This window comes from Castor canadensis, chromosome 8 (assembly GCF_047511655.1).
Source record: "Castor canadensis chromosome 8, mCasCan1.hap1v2, whole genome shotgun sequence".
Classification (NCBI taxonomy): Eukaryota; Metazoa; Chordata; class Mammalia; order Rodentia; family Castoridae; genus Castor; species Castor canadensis.
The window spans coordinates 28,550,932-28,577,004 of NC_133393.1; the positions used below are offsets into that span (position 1 = coordinate 28,550,932).

Consider the following 26,073-nt stretch of genomic DNA (forward strand, 5'->3'; position numbering starts at 1 on the left):
ATGAAGAATAGCAACCCCACAGAGGACAGATTGTTAGCAAAACAAATTGGATTAGGTATGAGAAATATCAACTGCCAAAACCTAGATAAAATGCAACATGCATTTTATTATTCAAATTGATAGAGATTTTGTTACCCACTTATTTTTTAAATGGAAACAGAAACTTTTGTAATTTCCTCCACAATGATGTATGTCCATGTGAAGTTCTATTTTTAATTTTATGAAGTACATTTTAGAAATCACTCTGAGAGTGACAGTTTTGTGCCAGCTCAAAGTGAAGAATAAAAATAAGACTTTCAGGTTGAAGAACTGAGTTTCTAGGCTGAAGGAATTCACTTTTTACTAAACAAACTCTTAAAGAGAAGGGAACTGTGCAGGTGAGACAAGCATGTTCAAACAAAAGCAAAACATCCTTAAGTATCCTGTAAAGAGAATAACTTGGGGTCAAAATCCCATTTTACAGGATTCCTTATTTAGACACTCATAAAACTTGTGTGTATGTGTGTGGGGGGGGACGGATTAGGGTTTGAACTCAGGGCTTCTACCTCTAGAGCCACTCTACCAATCCTTTTTTTGTGTTAAGTGTTTTCAACCTAGGATCTTGGGAACTATTTGCCCTGGGCTGGCTTCAAACCAGGATCCTCCTGATCTCTGTCTTCTTAGTAGCTACTTGTGCTCAGCAAAACTCTTAAATGATTGATTACACAACAGTTAATGTTTTATTTGAATACAGAATTTATAAGTAGGAATTCCCTAGTTGATTATTAGACAATAATTTATGAAAGTATATATTTGTAGACAGTGATAGATAAGTAAGTAGATGTAAGTAATCTATGAAGTCATAGATTTTTTATTAGGCTATTACTTCATAATAATCATGATGTTCATATCAGAAAAATAAGATGAGAAATATTTAAGAGTGTTCTGAGGTTGCTACTTAAATTGGAAAATATCTGAAGGACAGAAGTAGTCCTTTTATCTTACCCAATCAAAAAAGATTGGTCTCCAAACCAACCCAATGTAAGTTGAAGGAATGAGCAAAGATGAGAAAAGAAATCATGAAAAGAAAAATAATCAAAAGAGAACATCAATTAAGACTCCAAAATTAGTTCTTTGAATGTAATAATCAAATATATAAGTTTCCAGGCAAGTAAATTTAAAAAGGGAAGAGCGAGAGACCACATTACCAGTATCCAGAATGAAAAGAGTCTCATAGGAAAGCAAAGTTCAAGATGAGAGGTCACTTGTGGATTGCCACCAGAGCTAAATAGGGCTGGCGTCCTTTCTTGGTTTGGAACCCTGGAGATGCAGAAAGAAACTCTCCCTCACTAGTGATCTCAGCTGCCCACAAGTGAACATTCTGGTTAATGAGCAGGTCAGGGCCACTGGAGACTGCGTGAAGCAGTACTTCTGGTGTTGGCCTCCAGCCCAAGTGGCTGCTGCAATGCTGGCTCCTGTTTTTTCAGGGATCCATGTGCCTCCCCCAATGAAGGTTTCTGACCTCTTCTAGCAACTTCTGATCGAGGTGCTGTTGAATTGTGGGAGCTGGATAAGAATGAGACACTGTTAGCAAATTCTGAAAGTATGAGCATGAAAATGCTGTCTCTATGGTCAGTGTCCTGAGCTCTGGCACATAAGCTGTCAGTGGTAGCAAAGACTTCTTCAGCAAGTTTGGGACCTTGCTTAGCAGGTGGCACTGAATTGATGTTAAGCTCATACTGGGCTTGTCACCCAGGCTGCTGTCTCTGCCCAAAGGTCTCTCTTTCATACAGCTCAAACAATAGAATTTTGCTCTGGATACTGGCTGTCCCAATCCAACCTCACAAATGGGCTGCAATGCCTCCGTCTACCTTCCTCCTCCCTGGCTTGGTATTCTCAGCAGAGCAAAGTCTATGTCTTTGGTGATGAGAATGGGACTGTCTCCCTGATGGACACCAAGAGTGCCAGCTCTGCTTTCACCTCAGCTGTCCCAGTGTGTCACTAGGCTGCCATTCTCCCATACAGTGTTCACTTCCAGGCCTCTGTCAGTGAAGACTACTCACTTGCTGTGACCTCTAATTTTTCTGGGGTGTTTAGAAGCTGTCCCACAGAGACTTTGTGAGAAGTGCTGCTTACTCCCTTCTTACTATTGTGGCCTGAGACCATCACCCTATTGTGCCTACAGAACTTCTCCCAGTCTCTGGACAGGAGTGTTTCTGAGTAGATTAGGTTTCAGAAAAAAAAAAAAAGCAACCCCCGCCTCCAATGAGAATCTACTCCTTTTCTCTGTGCCTCAGTTTGTGAGACAACATAGGAGCCTTGTATAAGATGTTGACCCTAGATCGGTTCAGATCATAGGCATTGCTTCTTGGCCTGAGGGAGGCTGGATTCTGGGATGCCACGGACCTAGAGAGAAGGATGGTGTGTGCATGAAAAAGAAAGGCTCAGAGTCAAGTTGAAATTTGGAAGCAAGGGAGAGGCTGGGGTTCTGGGAAAGGACTCAGACCCAGACTGCCCAACTCCCTCAGTATTTATTCAGTTGCTGTATACAGCTTGCATGGTCTTCAACACTGGGATCCTGTGCACACAGGGAGAAAAAGACTTTCTTGAAAATGGATAAGTACGTGTGCTGAGTGTATGTAGATGCATAGTTTTTGAGTGTGGTGGTAATTTAAAAAATCCTCCATCTTCCTCATACAGTACCACCCCCCCAAAAAAAAGTTGAGAAAAGGCTTTTCTGCTTTTAATATAGCTGTCTATGGGGAATTGGCCATGTCTGGGTGGGATATGGGATGTGTGCATTTCTGCGTAGTTGGAAGCAACTCTTATGCTACTCCTAGAGATAGGGAAAACTTTTAGTTTTTATAGGTCTTAATTTACCATTATCATGGGAGATACTTCCATTCATAAAACTCTGGCCTAGCTACCTTGAGGAAGAGGCAAGACACACTTACCACAGTTTTCCATAACTCCTTGCCATGAAATGGAACCAGATATCCATTTTCTAGTTGAATGAGTAGTTTGGCTGCTGCCTAGATAATGCCTGTGTAATCCTTACCTCTCCTTTCCATGGTATTGTGTATATGAGATGAGTATTTTTCTATCCTAGATACCATAGAGTAGAGTTTAAAAATGATGGGAGCTTAAAGGCATTTCAGTGAAGTTAGAAAACTGACATGGACTGTTACAGAGAAATTGTTGTCACTTTGTTACCTGAAAGCAGCATGGGATCTCAGGGTCCCTTTCCCTGGCTATAAGAAATTTGAATGCTGTATTTAATGTATTTCTCTACCATCATGGACAAAATAAGAATACTGTTTGGTGAAATAAAGAGTGTAGGTACTGTTACAACAATAGCAAAAGATCTTGCTTGTGGAGAAATGCCAAAATTCTTGACAAAGAATTAGCAACAGGACTAAGCTATATGTACAAAGGATGATATATCATATACAGTGATTTTTAAGTTTTAAAAAGATAAAACTGTAAAGTATACAGAAAATTCATATTTTATGGTAGGTAAATATTATTCTTAGAACATCAGAGGCACTAACTATAAAAATTACAAATTGGATATGATGAAATTAAAAATTGCTGCTCATTGAAAGATAACGCTAAGAATATAAATAGAACTACAACATGGAAGAAAATATATTTTATATATATGAAAAATTTATATACAGAATTATAAATAATGTATATGAATCAATAATAAGGAAAACACTTCAATAAAGAATAGTCATAAGATTGAAATTGTTTTTAATAGTAAGAAACAAACATGGAAAGAGCACATTAAAATGTAGTCAACATCTTAATTAACAGAGATATACAACTTTAAACCATATGATACCACTTCACAATCACTAGAACTAGAATGCTAGGTAAAAAAAGTCAAAAGTCAAAAGACAAAAGTCATTGAAACAACTAAGTTAATAAAAAGGCAACTGGTACTTTCATACATTACTTATGGAGTATAAAATAATTATTCTGAAAACTGGCTATTTTGGAAAAATGAAGTTATACACCCTCCATGACTGTGTTTACACTTCTTGGTATTTATCCAAAAGAAATGAAAACATACCCACGCAAAAGACAAGAATAGTTTTCCCATAATAGAACAAAACAAAACAAAACAAAAAGCCAAACATCTTTTATAAGAGAATGGGTAAAATTGATAATTCATAAAAGTAGTGCAATTTATTGATAAATTGGGCAATCTATTGATACATGCAATTTTCTCAAAAAGATTTTGTTGTGTTACAGATGCCAAACATTAAAAGTAGATAATATATGATTATAATTTTATGAACACCTAGAATGCTCAAAAGGTTACTCCAAGATGACAGAAAACAGAACAGTGATTACTTTGGGAGATGTTGACAGGGAGGGACAGGGTGGAATTTTTTAGAGTGATGTGGGTATTCTATATTTTGAACTTACTAATGGTTAAACAGGTGTATATATTTATTTGCAAAAATTCAAAACATTCAGCAAAGTGAATCAAATGATATATAAAAAGCATAACCAAGCAGGATGGTTTCAAGGAATGCAAGCTTAATTTAGCATTTGAAAATCAATGTCTTTCACCATATTAACAAACCAAAAAAAAAAATCATGTCACCATCTCAGTAGACATAGAGTATTTAATAACATTTAACTACCATGTAGGAATAGAAATGAATTTCCTCAACTTATGAAGAGCATCTATGACAAACATACATACACACATCAAGTTTTATCAAATTACACATTTTAAGTATGCTCTCTCATGTGTCAATTATGCCTCAATAAAGGTGGAAAGAAAGAAAGGAGAGCGAGAAGAGAGGGGGGAGAGAAAGAGAGATAGAGAAAGAAAGAGAGAGAGAAGGAGGAGGAGGAGGAAGGGGAGGAGAGAAAGGAAAGAAGGAAATTATACTGCTAATTATGCTATTGTTGTGGTTTGGACAAAAAACTGACTAACAGCACCATCATTTCAAAAATGATAATATTTAAAATTTCTTTAATTTCTGCTGTCTTTTTATGATGTTGTTCTTTTCCTAAACTCTTAAGAGGTACTTTTTGGTCATTAATTTTGAGGCTTTCTTCTTGTCTAATATAAGTACTCAATGCTATAATTTTTTTGGCTTTTTCTGAATCACAAAATTTTGATATGTAATATTTTTATATCATTTAAAATTATTAACTTATTTTTAAATTCATGAATAATCATGCATGATTCTAATTTTTTGTTTTAACTTCTTTTTAAGTCCATGAATGGTAATTTATGTGATAGCACATAAATTTTTTCCTGTGCTTTTAAATTTCTAAAGAGAAGAGTGTCTTATTTATATTTTGCTATTCATTTCTAACTTGCATATGGTCAGATATCATAAACTAGATAACAACTATCTTTAAAACATGTTTGAGATTTTCTTTGTGCAATTTCTCTTCTATGTCTGAGAAAAATGTGTCATTTCTATTTTGGGATACAGAATTAAATAGTTTCTACTTAGATCACTCTTTTAAAATTTTGTTCATAGTGCTAAAATATTAACTGAGGTGCATTAAACTATTAGTTTAGTTGAACACTCAAAGATTCATGAATTGGGCAATGCCAGAGCATACACATTTGAGGTCTACAATGAAAGAGCATCAGGAGAAGGATTTTATGAGGACAGCACAGAAGCAAGGCAAAGGAAAGATTTGATTAGAGTGGGGTACAATCTTCTTTGGGAGTCTCTAGTTAGAGGTTAATTGATGATCTCATGTTGTCCTTATAATATGACCATGTACACTGAGTTAGATTTTGGATTGCTTACATAGGAACTCAGGGTTCTGGAGGCATCTCTTACTTATTATTTTAACAATTTGGTCATTTATATCTTTGCTTATTTGTACCTTGTCTTTTAACCAATAAATCTAAAGTAGTTTATTAAACCTTATGCTACTCTGGTGGGTTTAAATCTTTTCCCCTTTATTCCTACCTAGTTTTGCTTCATGTGTTTTAGGTCTATGTTACTAGGTGCATTTATGTTTTAAATTCATAGTGAATTGAACCTTTGAACTTTTATCAGTTAGTAAACCCCTTCATCTCTAACAATGCTTTTGTCTTAAAGTCTCTTTTATAGATATTAATATAACAACACCCAAGTGTAATTTTTTTAGTTTTTACTTTTGTCTTTTTCATGTACCAATATTTTGATGCATATCTTATACACACAGTATGTAGTTTTGCATTAAGTCAGTCAATTCTTATTTTTTAATATAGAGTTTATTGAAATATCCAAGCAAATCATGACTTTTAAATTTGGATTACTTTACTTTTTCTTACTTTTAATCCTTTATTGCTTAAAAAACTGATGTCAACCCTCTTATTCCCCTAATGAATAAAGAATTTAATATACTTTCATGTCCTATGGACTCTCCTTCCTCATTCTTAGATTAACACTACAGTTTGTTTTTAATCCATTATGGAAATACTTTATGTATTTCTTTAATCTTAACTACTTGTTAAGATTACTATTAACTATTGTTAACTATTTTACTCTATTTCTTGTAGCATCTCCTACTTTTCTTATTTATTTCAAACTTTTAAAATGTAATTAACTTCTGAGGCTTTACATATCTCAAAATTTTTACCATGTCTTTATATTTAAATGATTGTTTACTGGCTAAAATGACTAAATTTGAATTTTCCTTCAAATTTGTGAAAGTAATGCTGCATTGTCCATACACATTTAGCATTTCTATGAAAGAATCTAATAGTCATCTAAGTGACTTAGAATAACAAATGCAGGGCTGGTGGAGTGGCTCAGGTGGTGCAGCACCTACCTAGCAAGCATGAGGCCTTGAGGCCCTGAGTTCAAACCTCAGTACTGTCAAAATAAATGGATAAAATTAAAAAAAATGCAAATCCTACCTATAGGAACACAACCTTACATCAGGTTTCAAATAATCCCACAGGTAAAATTCCAAGGGAATGAGCCTGCAGTTACTTCGCCAGCTCTCTCACTCCACTTTAGAATTCATACCATACTCACCCAAAAGGTTGAGGATGACACATAAGGGAGTCTGATCTTCCCTCATACACAGTGCCTCACAAAGGAGCAAATATTCTGATAAGAAAATGAGCACAAGAATGGGTGCTCATTTCAATAAGAAAAAAGAAATAACTAGGTAATAATTCCAACAAAACACAGAGAAATATAAAGTGAGTCTAGTAAATGAATTACAATATTAAATAAGTAAAAGAAAAAGATCAAACTAAGATGAAATGACATAAATATGTATTTTTAAAACATATATGAAACAGATGCAGGTATAGATAACTTTATCTGCACAATAATGAATTAGTGAATTGGAGAGAATAATGAGGAAGTCTCATATAAGAAATAAGAAAAAGACAAAGGAAAAATCAGAATAGCAAAGTGGAGAGATATAATGATCAGATGTAAAAATGTTAACATCCAGATAATAGCAAAAATAAACATGGAGAGAGGAAAATCTCTGTAGATGCAAGAAAATAAAAGTTTTGGAAAAAACTTACACTGAAGCACAAGATAGTTAAATCTAAGAATACCAAAGATAGGAAAAATTATAAGACTCAGAAAGAAAGATACCACTTTTGGAGGAACAACAAATTGTCTGTGGAGTTAACTTATGAACCTAGGACCACTTCACATTAACTTCTCTACTTTGTACTTCTCAGACCCCAAAGTGTGAATTTTGGCTGCAAATACACAAGTTGGCAAACTTGAAGTTAGAATTTTTAGGGCAAAGGTTCTCTACACTAACTGGACACTCCATTCTACTCCAAGGTGAAGATGGACAAATTTATTTTCTGACTTCTGCACAACAGTTCTTTTCTCATCCACCGTTACCTCTAGCTAGTAAGTAGTCTTTTATTTTATTTTGGCAGTACTGGGATTTGAACTTAGGGCCACATACTTGCTAGACAGGAGTTCTAGCACTTGAGCCACTCCACCAGCCCTGATTGTAGCCTTTTGAAAGCCTTTTGTAGTAGCGCTTTGCTTGATAGTCTGTTCCTAGAATTACCTGAACTTTGGGTGTATATCAAAGAATTTATAGGAAAAGATAAGTGTACTACTGTTTGCATATCATATGATCATTTTTATAAGAAAAAGAGAAGATTAATAAACTACTTGTACTCATTCTATTAGCAAATATTAATTGGATATCTACCACATGCTAAGGCCTGAGTGGTTTTCATTGCAAGACTTCAGATGAAGGAAAAGATAGGAGCTAAAGATATTTATAATGTTTTGAATCTTTGTAAATATTCTTTCTATTAGAGGAAAAAGATAAATCAAGAGAAATATTGTCTCTTCATAGGACAAGTTTGATTTATAAAAGTTAAAATTTTCCATCACATGGATGAAATGAATGGAAATATAATGTTGACATTTGGAATTAATTTTTAGTATGATGTTTGGATTTGGGGATTATTTGCATGGGGGAAAAATTGAAGCAATAATTGTCACTCTGGTTTGAGTGATTGTAGAGAGGAAGCTGAAGCACTCCAAAGATAGAAACACCTTCTGAACTGAAAAACAAACTATATGCAGTTTGACTCCAGGAAAACTCTCCTTTTTCATTATTTCATATGGCATTTGCTAGTTTCCTAGCTTGAATGCAAAACTATATTACTTAATGTGGTACTTAGCCCATGTAGCTGCTTAATATCCTTTTAAAGAAAAGAAGAATAAATAGTGTCTTAATGAAAAGATGATAATACAGTAAAATTATTTGGCTGATTTTATTGCATTATGCCAAAGGTATGTTCAGCAATGGCTACTGGAAAATTTTGTTAGAAAAAGTAGCAATTTAAAGGATTCAACATCATGGAACTCTTGTCCTTAAAATGAATAATAGTGAGAAAATATTCTGAAATTATATATACATATATATAAATTATGTATGTTACATATATATTTCTTCTATCTCTAGGAAAATATAGAATCACAATTCCCAATTTTCCATATATATTAGAAATTAATCACTTGTAACTTTGCATAAGAACCACCATAATGCTTGTGTGTGTATAAAGGTATGTAAAAGTACATATGCACATGTACACACACACATTTCATACTTGTTTTTATGATTGTCACTTTTTATTTTGGTGGGACTGGGGTTTGAACTCAGGGTTTTGTACTTGCAAAGTAGGCTTTCTGCAGCTTGAGCCACACTTCCAGTTCATTTTGCTCTGATTATTTTGTTATTCTCACTTTGTTTTAAAATTCATTTTGTTTTTTTTTGCTCTGGTTATTTTGGAGATTGAGGTCTCATGAACTATTTGCCTAAGCTGGCCTTGAACCATGATCTTCCCAATCTCAGTCTCCCAAACAGCTAGGATTACAGGTATAAGCCACTGGCACTGTTAAAAAGTGACAATCACGTAATAGTGCCAGTGTAAAAAGTGATTGTCACTTTTTAACGGTGCTTTAAGTAAAATTTGTACTTAAAATATGAGAATATTTAGAGTCATTCTGATACATTCAAACATTTATGCTAAATTCTTAACTCTACAATTTGTGGTCTGTTTGATGAAGCTTCCTAATCTGCCAAATAAACAGATTGAGAATGGATTATTTTTAAAAAATGCAAATCCATATTACGATTATATGAGGAACTTTTTCAGAACAAATATTTACATACTTACTAAGTTTTTTCCATACTTAGTAAATTTTTTCTGGGATTTGAAACTGAAAAAAACGTGTATTTCCAGGTAATTTAAATGCAACTGATTAGCAAAACAGTGTTCAGCTAAAAAAATTTTAAATTATATTGTAGATCATTTCTAGGCTTAAGTTCTATCTTTTCCATATAATGAAATTTATAGATATCAGAAAACGAGCTGGGTGCTGGTGGCTCATGCCTGTAATCCTAGCTACAGTGATCGGGAGGATCACAGTTTTAAGCCAGCCCCGGCAAATAGTTCATGAGACTCTATCTCAAAAAACCCTTTACAAAAATAGGGCTGGTAGAGCGGCTCAAGGTGAAGGCCCTGAGTTCAAGTCCAGTACTGCAAAATAAAAAAGTAAGTGTCTTGGCATTCTATTGGTTCAATTACATATAAAATGACAATTTTACAAACTACCAAGGAGAAAGAAGATCATCGTTTGATTTTTTTTATGAGGGCCTAACTCCTGCTGGTTAATCCACTGATTCATGGTTTTTGTTGGATTTTAATTATATGCAGTCAACTTGTAAGGGAGGAGAACAGACGATTTGGCATGTCAAACACAAGATGTTATACAAGTTAAACTTCAACTATGACTATTCGTCGACATCATCTTTGGGACTTCATAATGCACATTCCCAACCTCCACCCCTGGGGTTTTTATTGGGTAGGTAAAAATATTTAAATGAATTTTAAATCGCCATTTCAAGAATTATTTATTGGTATTAAATAAGTGAAATAGAGCAACCTTAAGAAAAGTCACTTGATCTTATTTTCTAGACACAAGCCTCTTCAGTGCACCCTTTACATCCTTGTTTCTTAGTGTGTAAATGATAGGGTTTAACATGGGGGTCACCAAGTTGTAGAAGAGGGTAAGGAATTTCCCTTGGTCCTGAGAAGAATTATTTCCTGGTTGCATATACATATAGATAATATTCCCATAAAACAAAGAGACTACCGTGAGGTGGGACCCACACGTGTTGAAAGCTTTTCTTCTTCTTCCTAAGGCTGACTTGATTCTCAGCACTGCTAGGGCAATGTAGGTGTAAGAGATGAGGATGAGAGACAGGGTACCAGGACGATCACTACTGATAAGATGAAAACGGTGCTCTCCACAGCCACTGTGTCCACACAGGCAATTTTTATCAGAGCTGGCATCTCACACAGGAAATGCTTCACCTGACATCTTCCACAGCGTGGCAGCTTCATAGTCACGGGAGACATGACCAGGGAGTTGAGGAGCCCAACTCCCAACAGAGCTGAGGGTACATAATGACAGAATAGTGGAGCGGCTTGCAGATTGCAGTGAAGCGGTCATCTGCCATGACCGCCAGGAGAACGCATTCTGTAGCACCCGGTCCCAAGAATGTGAAGAGCTGGACGGCACGCCCGCATAACTGATGGTCTTGTTCTGGCTGCCTAAGTTGAACAGCAGCTGGGGGATGGAGCTGGTGGTGAAGCAGAGATCGAGGAAGGACAAGTTAGTGAGGAAGAAGTACATAGGCGTGTGGAGGCACAGGTCCAGACAGGAGACTAAGATAATGACTATGTTGCCCACTAGGGCCACGAGGTAGAAGATGAGGACAAACACAAAGAAGCTGTGCTCCAGCCTTGGTTGGTCTGAGAAACCCAGTAAGATGAACTGTTCTTGACAGCTCTGGTTGATCCATCTTGACAGATCTAATGGATCTGGTTGACCATGACAGTGAATGATCACATGTCTGCAGAGAAGTTGACAGGAACACAGTACATTCATAATTAGGCAGAGGGATAGGGTAATATCAAGTAATCATGGAAAATAACTACATAACATTTCAATATTCTGTGAAGACATAGATTACCTATATGGGAATAATAGCTCTTCTTATTGGTTTCTTATATTTCTTTTGGGTATTAAAGATGTACAGACTGTTGTAGAATATTTGAAAAACTCAAATTATAGAAAAAACAGGAATAAATTACTTATAACCCAGAAACAACCACTATTACACTATTAATATATTTCTTTTTGGTCTTTCTTTAAGAACAAATATAATCTAACATAGTCTAAATCATAGTATGTTTAAAATTTCATATTGTGAATTTTTTCATTGAATATTATACTGTGAGAATTTGCTTTAGTTTGAAAGTTCTACAAAAATAATAATTAATGTCTGTCTAATAGTCCTATTGCTGTGCCATCATCTATCCAAACACTTCTCTGCAGCTGATCACTAAGGTTATTGTCTATATTTTAACGGTCTTAATAGATCATGGATGTGCCTGTTTCACTGAACACTTTTCTCCCAAATATATGGCAATTATTTGGTCCAAAGGCTTACATTGTTTAAATTTGAAGCTATTAGTGGGGGGTGGGGGGCGGTGATTAATTTAGCTTTCCACATTTTGGAAAAAATTTTGTTTTGTTTTTTCCATTGAGCTAGCATGTCACCGATCATAGAAAATTCTATCAATAGAGTCCAAAAGTGACTTTTGACATAATGAAAATAGAAGCAATGGCTGATTTAATTTTGTTCATTGTAATAAAAAGACACAACCATTTGCTTTTTATTACAACATATAAATTCTTTTATAAATGATGAATTCCACTTTATCCTTTATATGAAATTCATATTTTCTCTGCCTACAAAAGGATAATATACATTCACAATATTATATAATTATAATTTTACAAAAAACACAATTATGAATAGTTTTCTGGGATAGCGTATTTTAACAATTTCTTCTTTTATGAATAATGTTCATAATTATGCTTTTTAATTGGATGTGATTGTGAACTTTATATATTTTATATATTGAATTTTAAAATGGCATAAGTTCCCCCAAATAAGCTTGATTTAGAAACAGAACAAAAATTGCCTATTCTTTTATGTTTTGTCTTCCAAATATAAGAAAACTTTTTTTTTCATTTGGGGCTTTCTACAGCCTATAGCAATTTGATAAATAATAACTTTAAATACAATTAAAACATTTAATCTTCTCCCTACTCAATCAATCATCCCTTCAAAAAATTTAAAACTATCGACAAGTACTCTTATTTTATGGTATATACTTTCCTGAGATTCAGTAATAATCTGTTCTTGGGCTGGAGGATGGAGTTTATGCTAGAGTGTGGGCTTAGCATGAATGAAGCCATGGGTTTGATCTCTGGTACCACACAAAAAAGAATCTGTTCTAACAGGACATGAGTAGAAAGAATGGTCCTGTTTCCAACATTTTGACTGGATTGCCATGTTTTCAGATATGACCTAACAACAAAGAGCCAATAAAGCCCTCCTTAGAAACAGTAGCCTGGTACCTTGTCTATGTTATTCCCTTACAGTGTTTCTGCCTTGAAGTTAGTAAAGAATGTCATTTTTCTGACAGACACATACACCTTAGGATATTTGGGAGAACTTGGGAAGAAAAGGATTCATCTGGGTATTCTCTGTAAAGTCAGATGGTAAATTCTTAGCTTGGCTTCCTTGCCTCAAGAGGCTATTAAGGGTTTCATCTGAAATTTCCTCAAAAATTTCAGCATAGCAGTCTTTAAAAAGCTGGAGTTGTGGCTAAGATTTTTATAAAAACTTTGATTTACATAAGAAAAAATCTCAAAATTCTTTCAATACTTCTTGGAAACTAGCATTCTCTTGATTTCATTATGTAATTGAAGAAGTGAAAGTTGTAGGTTCCTTTGAATATGTCAAAGAAACTGCCAAAATCAGATAATTTATGACATTCAAATTAATGACCTGTCATGTAACAGGACATTAATTAACACCTTATATTAATAAAAGTGCTTCCTGTACTCATATGGCATTGAAGTCAGAAGAGCTTGGCTCAAAAGTCTATGTCTTGTCTTATTAAATCACAATTTAATTACTTCACAGTGTTAATGTAAAGTCACAACTTCAGTGTCACCTCTCCCCCAGGTAAAGAGCTTCATGACTGTACCAGTCACCACCTTAACTAGTTACTATGACTAGTTCCTACTATAACTACTGAACTAGTTCCTAACATATATAGTTGCTGAAATATATAGTTTCTGATATATATAGCTCCTAATATAACTTTTGTGGCCTTTTAGGTGTAACACTGAGACCCAGTAGATTCAGGTGAGAGTGAAGGAGCCACATTGTCACCTCTTCCTCTAGGCCAATATCTCATACATACTGGTGTCTTTACAGCATTATATATGTTTATAAAGTGTCTTGCATGTGAGAAACTATATCATTGATACCAGTGATTACAATTCTGAACAAGAAAGACCAGGTCTGGGTTATATGTGATCAAGAGGAGAATCTTTCCCATGAGCAGTGCTATTAGCATGCACTAAGTGATTTTAGTCAGGTTAAATTAATTACAACTGTATAAATGGCTTAAAAAGAAAACTTTGACTGAAAGTTGTATTCTAAGTAATCTTAAAAGGACTCTGCTGATAAAATGTTAATATAGCCTTAGGTCACAGACGTTAAGATCATCATCTTTCAGATGCAAACCATTGAGAAGATTTATACTGATAATTCCATATTCAGCAAATATTTATTGGACTCCTATTATATGCCAAACATTGTGATACATGTTATATATATAATAATTATTAAAATAGATAGTAACTGACCTTATTGATTTATAGTCTTGTGGGAGACATTAATCAAAACTCACAAAAATGGGGCTGGAAGTGTTGCTCAAGTGGTAGAGTGCCCACCTAGCAACTTCAAGTTCAAACTCTAGTACCATTAAAAAAAAAGGCCATAAAAATTAATGTAAAAAGACTTTAATATTATTGAGCCTCTATTTAGTCCTGACCACTGTGCTAAGTATTCTTGGACTGCTTTATTTAATGTTCATACTTGAATCTGAAGGATATAGTTATGAAATAACTTACCAGTGTGCACACAGCTAGGAAGTTAGTTATAGATAAAGGATTTGGATCCAGACCTGTTTGACTCTCAAGCCAACTTTGCAAACAAAAGGGAATTAGACCAGAAGAAAATGTGTTAACCCATAACCCCAATATCACCCTTTTGGATTCAGTAAAGGAAAAAAAATTGTGTACTTTGAGTTCTTTAATCACTGGTTTGTCTCAGTCACAGAAAAATGTCAAAGGGATCCATGGAAGATAAATCAAATGAAGGAAAACAATTTTTCTAAAGCAAATAAAAGATACATTAGTTTAGAAGTTGCTGAATTTTAAGTAAAAATGTTAAATTAAAACTGGACATAGATTAATTGCTAAAAATAACCATTTTTGAAAAGTAGACATTGCAATACAGTATTATTTAAAGCAATTATTGGAAAGGATTGAAATTACTATAACAGTGTGATATATTCTGTTTACCATGCTCAAAGAATAAAAATGTTAAAATATTTTAAAACTCTAGACGCAATTTTTTTGTGGTTATGGGAACCAAGTACCTTGTGAATGGTAGGCAAGTGCTCTCTCTACCACTGAGCTACATTAACAGTCCTCTAGATAAAATTTGCAAATGTTTTCAATCAATAATTACAGTTAAAGTATACATTCTGTACAGTTGAGGGCTGTGTATGGTAAATGTAGCAGATACTATTGATTGTTCCTACTCTTTCCTTACTTATGATAACTGATTTTCATTAGATGACAGGTAAGTAGAAGTATGCTCAGACATATGGGAAGAACTGTGATTTTCTCTAAGCAAAATTTGCTAGTCAGATTCCTCATCAGTAATGGGTTTGGAGATACTGGAGAGCTAAGATGAAGTTTGTCGAGGCCAGTGTTAACTGCTGGCAAGAGTTTGGAAGCATATTATATGAGGAAAGGTAGAAGGAAAGCAAGAGAGACAAGAAATAGTTCTAAATGTGGTGAAATAAAGTATAGACATTTGAGTTTATCATATAAGTTACATAATTAAGGGAAGAATGACAATAATAAAATTTTGGCTATTTTCAGTTATAGCTCTATCAATAGATGGTACATCAGTGAATCATGATATATATAGAGAGAATTATTAAAATAAAGAATTTAATCCTCAAATGTGAATTTTGGTGTTGGAAGATATTATATGAAATTATTTTTGCCTTTTGTGATAAACCTTTCTGTACTTCTTATTGTTTTAATTTGTCATTATGTCACCCAGGCTGTCCTCAAACTTTTGATGCTCTTGCTTTAGCCTCCTGAGTCCTGAGATTACAGGTGTGAGCCACCAAGCCCAGCAAAAATAGTATTTTTCAAATGAAAATAGTTAAATCTAGTTACTTAGATAAACATGTGCATTATATTTATATAAAATGTTAATCTAAAAGCAGTATATTATGATAATCATTGCAAAAAGCAAGCATGTATTTTTCAAATCAAATGTAATTTCAAATTGCCTCTCTTTCCTTATCAGTTGTATTATCTTGAAGATATTTAACTGCTGTGCTCTCAGTTTCCTTATCTGTGACGTAGAATACATAAAGTATAAATTTTATAGGATTTAAAAAAGAATTAACCTAGAAGGTAACACCCACGCACAGGAAATCAATGTGAGTCAATGCCCTGTATAGCTATCCTTATCTCAACCAGCAAAACCCCTTGTTCCTTCCTATTATTGCTTATACTCTCTCTACAACAAAATTAGAGATAAGGGCAAAATAGTTTCTGCTGGGTATTGAGGGGGGGAGCGGGAGGGGGTGGAGTGGGTGGTAAGGGAGGGGGGTGGGGGCAGGGGGGAGAAATAAACCAAGCCTTGTATGCACATATGAATAATAAAAGAAAAATGAAAAAAAAAAAAAGAATACATAAAGTATAAATTTTATAGGATTGTTATAAGGATGACATTATATATGTGATCATATTGTTTAGCATATTGAAAGATATAACAACAATGTAATAAAAATTCATTATTGTTTTGTTTCTATCATATTATTTTCATTAAATTGTTCTCTCTTTTTGATTCCATTGTCAACTCTTTTCTACTCAATTATAAAATAGGCCATTATAAAATAAAACATTTAAAAAATTAAATACACAAAAGTATTAAATGTGAACAAGTAAAATAAATCAAACAACATTGGTAACAGTTAACATTGCTCAGCACAAACCTTGAGTATTAATAATTCTAATACTGAATACTTATTTCACACCATGTATTATTTTGAGTGATATCATACTTTCCACTGGACTCAAATACCTTTCATATGCTGATGATCACTGAATCAATGCCATTTAGATTTTATTCTGAAGTACAGATTTGCACATTTAATTTTTTCTGAATATCTTCACTTGAGTGAGCAAGAGGTGGTTGATGAAGGAGCAACATTGTGATAAAAGCCCAAACCATGGAGCATGATTTCAGACCCCAGTGATGCTACTGAGTAGCTAAGAGACCTTGGACAAGTTACTTAAACACCCTGTGCCACAATTTTATCATCTTTAAAATGGACATAATGATAGTTCTTGCTTATGATAGTTGTTTGAAGGATTATGAATTTAAGATGTTTTAAATAAATGAATTAATGTTTAACATGCTTATATTTTGATTAAAAGATGGACATTGAACAAAACAAACAGATACTTTCAATTTGTTGAATTATTTGCCAGTACTTTCTCAGTCTCTCAGGCAAATTGGTTCTAGAGATGCCCAGATGTATTCCAGGCACAGGGAAATTTTAACTTAAGGGTAATAATGAATTTAATTTAGGGACAAACTATGTATAAGGTTTCTACAGGACCTCACAGTGGACAGGTCTATTAGGCAGATGAGTCCTGCATCATCCCCAACTTTTCAAAACACTGATATTTCCTTTCTTTCCCTCTGCTCCCTTCCCTTTCTCTTTTTTTCTCTCTCTCTCTTCCCCTCCCCACCTCATTTGTTGATGTGGACAACAAAAGGAGCTTCAGGAAAATGTTTAGTTTTATTAAAAAATTAAAGTAGCTAATCCACTTAGGCATGAATTAAGACAGTAAAATCTATAGAATTATATAAAGATTTAGGAAACGATATCACTAATGAGTTTAGTATTTTATGTTTTATGATTAGAGTCACTAGGCATGATGAGACACATGAATTATCAATCTGTTTTAAGAATTTTAAGACAGTCAATGTGTTCTCAAATCAGATTGGTATGAAGAAATGGTTATATCAGTCCATGTTTAGAGAATAATGGTATTCAATCAAACTAAAGGATTTTTCCAATATCAGCATAAGAACCTCATGCCACTTTAGCTTGAATTAGTAAAATATTAACCTGAGAGAAATTTTATGTAATGCAATGAATCAGTTATTGTTGGGTGGATTTTTAAAAAAAATTTTTGACTTTGTCTATTTCAAAATAAAATTTTCTTACAGTTAATATCAGTTATAATATTCAAAGTCAAAGGCAATATTTAAAAATGTATTTCATCCATACAATTCATGTCAAAATATATGAATCTTTTTACAAACAGGTTTTTTTTTAAAAAAAACCCAATATTTAAACATGGCAGAAGAGTGAAAGATGAAGAATTCTAGAATAATTTTATGATTCTGACATCATAACTCATAGCTGGTGAATATGTAGAATTCTTGAAGGCTGGAAGGAAGTTCTGTATGGGTATCCAGGTATCTGAACTTCAGTGGTCTGAAATTTCATAAGTATGAACTTTGGTTTAGTTTTTCATTATCTACATGAATTCTGCTTTTATAATTATCTAGCTTGTTTCTATTACCAACTGTATTTAAAGCTATGTTCCATTACAGAATTTCCTTCCTTATGTAATTGTCCCTAATACCCTCTTTCTTTCCTAGATATTTCAAAGGAAAACACAGTCCTTAGTGATAATATTAAGTACAACTGTCAATATTTTTATGGTTAAGAGATAAGTAAACCAAAGTAAGAAAAACAATTTTTTTAGAAAATAGGATAATAAATAATTAACATATTTCTTGCCTCTTAAAGTATCCATAAGGAAATGTTGTCAAAATTTACTTCTATTATAGTTCTTCTTTTACTATGTTTTCTCTCACTCTCTCTGCTGAAAGTTTAATCCTAGGAAACTGGTTAGGAGTCTCTTTTTTGAGGATACTTTCCCTTTTGTCACTTCATCTGGTAACTTGCTTCTGAACTTGCATAAATAAATCCTCCAAGGAGGCCAGTTTGAGAGAGCAGCCACTCACCAAAGAAATATATTATTCATATCTACAACTTGACATCAAGTTCCTTTGATCCTCAACTTGTGAAGACTTAAAACATCATGGTAGGGTTTCTGTTAAATTGGTACATTTCCTACTTGTGAAGTCATCTTGAGCCCTTGGTAGGCTCCAGTATAACCACACGAGAAGTCTGAGAGCCAATCCTCAGACTCCTGAAGAACTATTCTGAAGTAATAAAGACAATTTATACTTTAAACTTTTACCACACATCTCAGATTAGAGAACTAAAAATGTCCCCTCTTCACTGAAGCCTTTGGGAATATATACTCCATTGTAGCAATTAGACAAGTTTGCTGTTCTGTCCAGAAAGAAAACCAGTGGGACATAACTAAAAAAACTTTTAGCTGTTGCTTACCTTAGACCTGGAGTATGCCTGGTGAGAGGTGCGGGGATAGGGAGTTTGTTTTGGGTAACATGCATACTTCTTTTAGCTCATCATTGAGGCTGAGGACTTAACAAGACCAATTTCAAAGGATTTTATGTTCTTTTAGATGCCAGAATGTTTTTTTTCTTTTTTACATTTTAAATTTTTAATGATTTCAAATTCTGGTGCTTACTTTGTATTTATTGATGTTATTAATAAGAATGCATTTTTATCAACACTCATGATGATCAGAAGCAGTTTGTATTTAGTTGCTATAAACAATAGTATACATTTACAGTTTGTTTTAGTGCTGCTATGTTAACTTTTCCCTCAGTGACTTTAAAGTCTTGAAGAGACCTTGATCATCTGGACATTCTGACAACTTCAAGTCTTGAAGAGACCTTGATCATCTGGACACTCCGACGACTTTGAGTCTTGAAGAGACCTTGATCATCTGGACATTCCAACAAACTTCATGTTGTTCATTGTCTTGATGATATCTGATGTGCAAGACATGGAAACTGGTTACGGGTCTCTTTTTTGAGGATACTTTCCCTTTTGTCACTTCATCTGGTAACTTGCTTTTGAACTTGAATAAATAAATCCCCCAAGGAGGCCAGTTTGAGAGAGCAGCCACTCACCAAAGAAATATATTATTCATATCTACAACTTAATATTAAGTTCCTTTGATCCTCAACTTGTGAAGACTTAAAACATCATGGTAGAGTTTCTGTTAAATTAGTACATTTCCTACTTGTGAAGAGGACACATGGACTCTTGTAAGGGCCCAGGTTAACTTGACTATAGTCATCTTGAAAGACAACTACCATGATTGCCTCCATGTAGCTGGCCTGGTTTTCTTCCACATAGTTTTCAAGCATATTATAAATAAGCAAAAATCATCAAAGTGGCACCAGACCCTGGTATCATCAGTGCCATGAATGTATCTAATATCTTTGATGTTAGCTTGGTATAAACAAGGCATATTCTTAATTGGATAAAGTCACTTTTTGACTCAGGCCACAGGGATCCATTGATCTTGCTATTGCCCTGGACCATGCTTCTGTCAGTAAGTCCTTAATAAATTGCATGATATTCAATCATATATCTTTCTGCAGTCTCACAACACCTTCTGCCTACAGCACCCAGTTCTTTTATATCAGATCTTCCCAAGGACAACTCTAAAATGTGGGAGACAAACTCTACATGATTCAGTATTCTAGTGTATCAACAAAATTTTTAAAGCCCAGTGATCTGGAGCAAATAGGTGGTCCAGATTACTATGTCATCTACCTTTATTTCGCCAATAGCTATTTCTCTTTTAGCTTACATCACTAACCTCATGGTAGGTTCACTGGGACTACATGCAACAGAAAGAAAAATTCATGCTTGGTTAATAGATCAGTCAGTGTGGTATGTTGCTAAAAGCAGAAAATGGTTTGCGGCTGGTCTGCTCCACTCAGGGATAGCCCTGAAAGACGCTGGTGAGAGGAAGCACTCTTAATGTGCAGCATTTCAGGTAGTCCAACCAGGCATCCACTTTATATGGAGAAAAAAGTGTCTGACATAGTGTACATGCGTATTCCCAGGCAGTGGTGAATGGTTTGACTTGTTTTTCAAGGATACGGAGGTTGAGGACAAGGATGAATGAAAAATAGGAATGTAGAGAGGTATTAAGGGTAGCTACAGGTACAAACATCTTTGTATCACCTGCTAATGACCACCCAAGAAAGCATCAATTATAGGTGAGGCAATAAACAGGAGCCTGGGAAGAGTTAATAGGTTAAGTAAGCTATTGCCTCTGTTGAATCTATGTGCCTAAAAATTTTTGAAGCCAACTTTGAAATAAAATCTGAATGAAAATATAAATTGAAATATAAATAAAATTGAAATCACAATCTACTTAAAACTGAAAGTCAAAGAAGACATTATATATGAATGCCAAGAGAGACTCAAAGGAGTTTATAGCATTAAATGCTTTTGAATTTAAAAAGATTTTAAAAAATGAACTTAAATTTCAACTCAAAATGGTAATGAACAGAAAGTTTGAATGAAAGAAAGGTTAAAAGAAATTGAGATAATAGTGAAAGTGTAGAAAATAAAAGTAAAACTGAAGAACAGTTAATTCATATTTGTAATACTTCCTGTTGAAAGAATGCATGAAATAGACAATTGACCAGTATGATCATCAAAAAGGATTAACCAGTTAGAATGAATATGAGATGAAAACAATTTAAAAAGTGCATAAAGATGTTTAACAATTACAGAATTATTCAATTCTATAATCAAAGAGTGAAATACTACATGAAATGGAAAATACTCTGTGAAATGTATTTACCAAAATTGGCTTCCAATGTGAAAATATTAAATGCAATACATGGTTGTATAAATGCAATTAGAAATATAATAATTTTTTGAAGATACACAGATAGTTTTATAAATGATTTTTATCAAACTTTTGAAGAACAACTAATTCCCACAACAATTTCAAGCCATCAAAAAATATGAAAGCTATTCAAACTTTTTTCCAAAAATCATCTTAATATTTTTGTCAGGTCTAGATAATGTAAGGACAAAAGAAGTCAGTCTTACAAATGGAGTCTACCATTTGGGGAAGTTTAATATAAAAACTAAAAATATAGTTTACTACATTTACAGCTTAAAGTAGAAAAAAATCCTTTCACATGAACATAGAAAGATTTACGTTCTATCTTTTCCCATTTCTTTGTATATAAGTATATGCACAATTGGTATATAATTCAAAAAATTTAAAAAGTAAATAAATTGAACAAGTAGATTCCAAAAGCATTCTGTTAAATTTCACATTCATTGAATGATCAGTAATATGAGTACCAAGTCTTGCAGTTAAGAACACACTCACAGGCAAGCTACAAGAAAACTCAATTAGAATGACTTTAAAAGCTAGATCTTTGTCTCATGTGTGAAGTAGTCCAGATTTGGTGAGGGAAGTCAATAATGTTATCATAGAACCCAAACTTTATCTGCATTTTTTTCATGGTGCTGGGGATTGAACCTAGGGCCTTGTCCAAGCATTTTGCACTTCTATTTTCTCTTCCATTACCTATAGATTAATGCTTTCATTCTCAGTCATGTTACTTATGGTTTAGTAAGTCAGCTGCTACTCTCAGACTTATGTATACTTTACAGTTATGAAAAAAGATAAAAGAATAAAAAGTAATTTAAAATTGAGATAATAACAATGCTGATTTTTAAAAAATATTATGATATGCTTAAAAAACTCAAGAAGTGTGTTTGCTCAAACTATTAGAATTAATGAGCATTAGGTAAGATAAGTAGATCAACACAGAAAATAAATAGTAAGTAACAAATCTGGTTTTGCTACTGCATATCAGATATAGTAAATTTCTATAATTCTATGTTGCCGTGGCATCCATTTTGAATATACACCTAGTCACCCTTGACAGAGTTTCCAGTTCTCCATTTCCTTCTACTTTTTCAATGTAGCCTATCCAGACATTTGCTTTGTACAACCTCATCCTGGTGACATTTCTGAACTCACACAAGGAAGAGCAGACAAAGTAAATGAAAAGTTAAAGACAAAAGTAAATATGAAACTTCCTGTTTTGTGCTTAAGGATACACAAAACTTGAAAGAGAATACTCTGAACTTCAAAGTGAAAAAAATTCTGGAAAAACAGCAAGTTTGCAATTTATGTTGACTCTATCTGAGTGCTAATGTCTCAGAGAACAAACTGGAACAGATTCTAGAGAGAAACAGTTGCCTGCAGAGAGGGGTAACACTCCCCCAGGGCACACCCGCCTTAACTCCACCAATTCACCAATCAGCCTCCTGAACATTTCTTACCGATATCCCATTGCAACTTTCATCAGAAGCCAGTGCTCAGGCTTTATCTCTTCCTGCAGGCCTGGTAGATTCAAGGAAATTTTGTACTTACTCTTTGTCTAGATTTTTAAAACAATTCTTCATGAAGCTGAGAGTGATGCTCTTTCCATCTCTGTCGATCTCCAATCAGAAACCAAGAAAGTCAGGATATTTTGGTGGCACTGGGGGTTGAACTCAGTGTTTCATGCTTGCTAGACATATGCTGTTACTACTTGAGCCACTCTGCCAGCCCTAGTGAGGATACTTTGAAACAGTGTTGGTAACATGGCTGGGTTGTTGCTAGCTGTATTGCTAAACTATTATAAGAAACAAACGGGCTTAGAAAAGAACTAGCTGATTCACAAATAGAAGGAATATGAAAAGCTCAGTAATTCCAGGGTTGGACAATGAAGCTGTTATTATAGCCATTGCTACAAGACGTGCTCCATAGCAAGCACCAAAGTCAGCGTAATGACAAGAAACAGCGCCAGCACAAAAAAGAAATAAGGATGTTACACCCTATGTTAAGTCTTCTGAAGGACTGAAGATAATGCTTAATTTTAATATGGCATAATGGCTCACAGAAAAATGAAGTGAGGCCTCACAGAAGCCCATACAAATATAGTACTTATAAATAAAAGGAGGAACGTATCAAAAAGAATTGTAGGTGTGACCTATGGACTTTGCATTGACTAGATTTTTGTAACAAAATCCCACAAAGCTGATGAGAGTGCTTTCTTGGCAAACTCTCTTCCAGCCTGGTATGACAGAGACTATGACTGTTGTAAAACTTTTCTGCACCCAATTTATTGCAAACAGGAAGCGAGTTTAGAAAGCTATACATCCAACAAGCAGGACTTGTTCACCTATGCCATGTTCAGGTGGGACAGGTATGATAATAGAAAAGGAAACAACAGGCAAAGAACATTGCCAAGAAGTGAGGAGAAAAACAGAACAAGGTGATACAGAGCACAAAACAAAGATGGAATTAACGACTAACCACTACCCAAAGTCGAGAGATCTGAAGTGGTTTCAGAACTGCCTTGAACCAGTAACTCCTTTTCAAGCACAAATAGTAATTATAGTATTCTTGTCTTTGTTTTATCATTTCATATTGGGTATTTGGAGAACAGGTAGCTTGTCTTTTTAGAGTTGCATCATGGTTTTATATAATTAGGAGAACCTTGACTTCAGATATCCTTCCTGAACTATAACCATACGACATGAGAATTTTGGGGATTTTAACATATACATGTTTTTGTCACAATACCACCTGAGTTAAATAGCTCAAACATCATTCACCTTTATATTGTCATTTGTAAAGATGGTAATTGATATTTGCTAGGCCTTCAAAAAGTATTTGTTAAATGAATAAAATTATTTAATGGATAAAAAGATACATAGATTTTTTAGTCAAATTCTACTGAATTTATAGATCAATTTGGAGCACACTGACATTTCCCAATGTTGAATCTTCTGATTCGTGAGCACAATCTATTTCTCCATTTACTTAGTTCTTTTTTACATTTCTTTCAGAAATGTTTTGTGCTTTTTAGTGTGTAAGTCTTATATTTATTTGGACAGACTCCATACATATTTGTATGCTACTTAAATAGTATTTTTCAGATATGATTTTGGAGATTCAATACTAGTTTTCATATATGTGTGTGTGTGTGTGTGTGTGTGTGTATGGTGGGACTGAGGTTTGAACATGGGGCTTGCAAAGAACTCTACCACTTGAGCCACACCTCCAGTTCATTTTGCCCTGCTTATTTTGGAGATGGGGGTTTCTTGAACTATTTGCAGGCCTGGCCTTGAACTATGACCCTCCCAATCTCAGCCTCCCAAGTAGCTAGGATTACAGACATGAGCCACTAGTGCCAGGGGTTTTCTTTTTTAAAAAATACTTATATTAGCATATATTAGTTGTATAGGAGGTTTCATTGTGACATTTCCATATATGCTTATAATCTACCTTGATTAGGTTCATCCCCACTATCATTCCCCTCATCCACATCCCCCCCACTTCAAATGATTTTGACAGGTTTCAATATTCTATTTTCATACAAGTATGTAAGGGCATGTAAGGATTCCTTTTTCTTCCACATCCTCACCAACATTTGTCATTGCTTTTGTTCTTGATGATAGCCATCTGAACTGAAGGATGTGAAATCCTAATGTGGTTTTGATTTGCATTTCATTTACAGCCAAGGATGTTGAGCATTTCTTTCTTTCTTTTTTTTTTTCATATGTGCATACAATGCTTGGGTCCTTTCTCCCCCCTCCCCCAACCCCCTCCCTTACCACCTGCCCCACCCCCTCCCTTCCCCCCCACTCCCTCAATACACGGCAGAAACTATTTTGCCCTTATCTCTAATTTTGTTGAAGAGAGAGTATAGGCAATAATAGGAAGGAACAAGGGTTTTTGCTAGTTGAGATAAGGATAGCTATACAGGGAGTTGACTCCCATTAATTTCCTGTGCATTTGTGTTACCTTCTAGGTTAATTCTTCTTGATCTAAACTTTTCTCTAGTTCCCGGTCCCTTTTCCTATTGGCCTCAGTTGCTTTTAAGGTATCTGCTTTAGTTTCTCTGTGTTAAGGGCAACAAATGCTAGCTAGTTTTTTAGGTATCTTACCTATCCTCATATCTCCCTTGTGTGCTCTTGCTTTTATCTTGTGATCAAAGTTCAATCCCCTTGTTGTGCTTGCCCTTGATCTAATGTCCGCATATGAGGGAGAACATATGATTTTTTGGCCTTTTGAGCCAGGCTAACCTCACTCAGAATGATGTTCTCCAATTCCATCCATTTACCAGCGAATGATAACATTTCGTTCTTCTTCATGGCTGCATAAAATTCCATTGTGTATAGATACCACATTTTCTTAATCCATTCGTCAGTGGTGGGGCATCTTGGCTGTTTCCATAACTTGTCTATTGTGAATAGTGCTGCAATAAACATGGGTGTGCAGGTGCCTCTGGAGTAACCTGTGTCACAGTCTTTTGGGTATATCCCCAAGAGTGGTATTGCTGGATCAAATGGTAGATCAATGTCTA

At 34.4% G+C, this 26,073-nt stretch overlaps 2 pseudogenes; one reads left to right on the forward strand and one right to left on the reverse strand.

Annotated features, from left to right (window-relative positions):
* Positions 1-2,127, forward strand: LOC109674047 (methylosome protein WDR77 pseudogene; annotated as a pseudogene).
* An 8,300-nt stretch (positions 2,128-10,427) lies between these two features.
* LOC109674048 (olfactory receptor 2W3-like) lies at positions 10,428-11,414 on the reverse strand (annotated as a pseudogene).
* Positions 11,415-26,073: the final 14,659 nt, after the last annotated feature.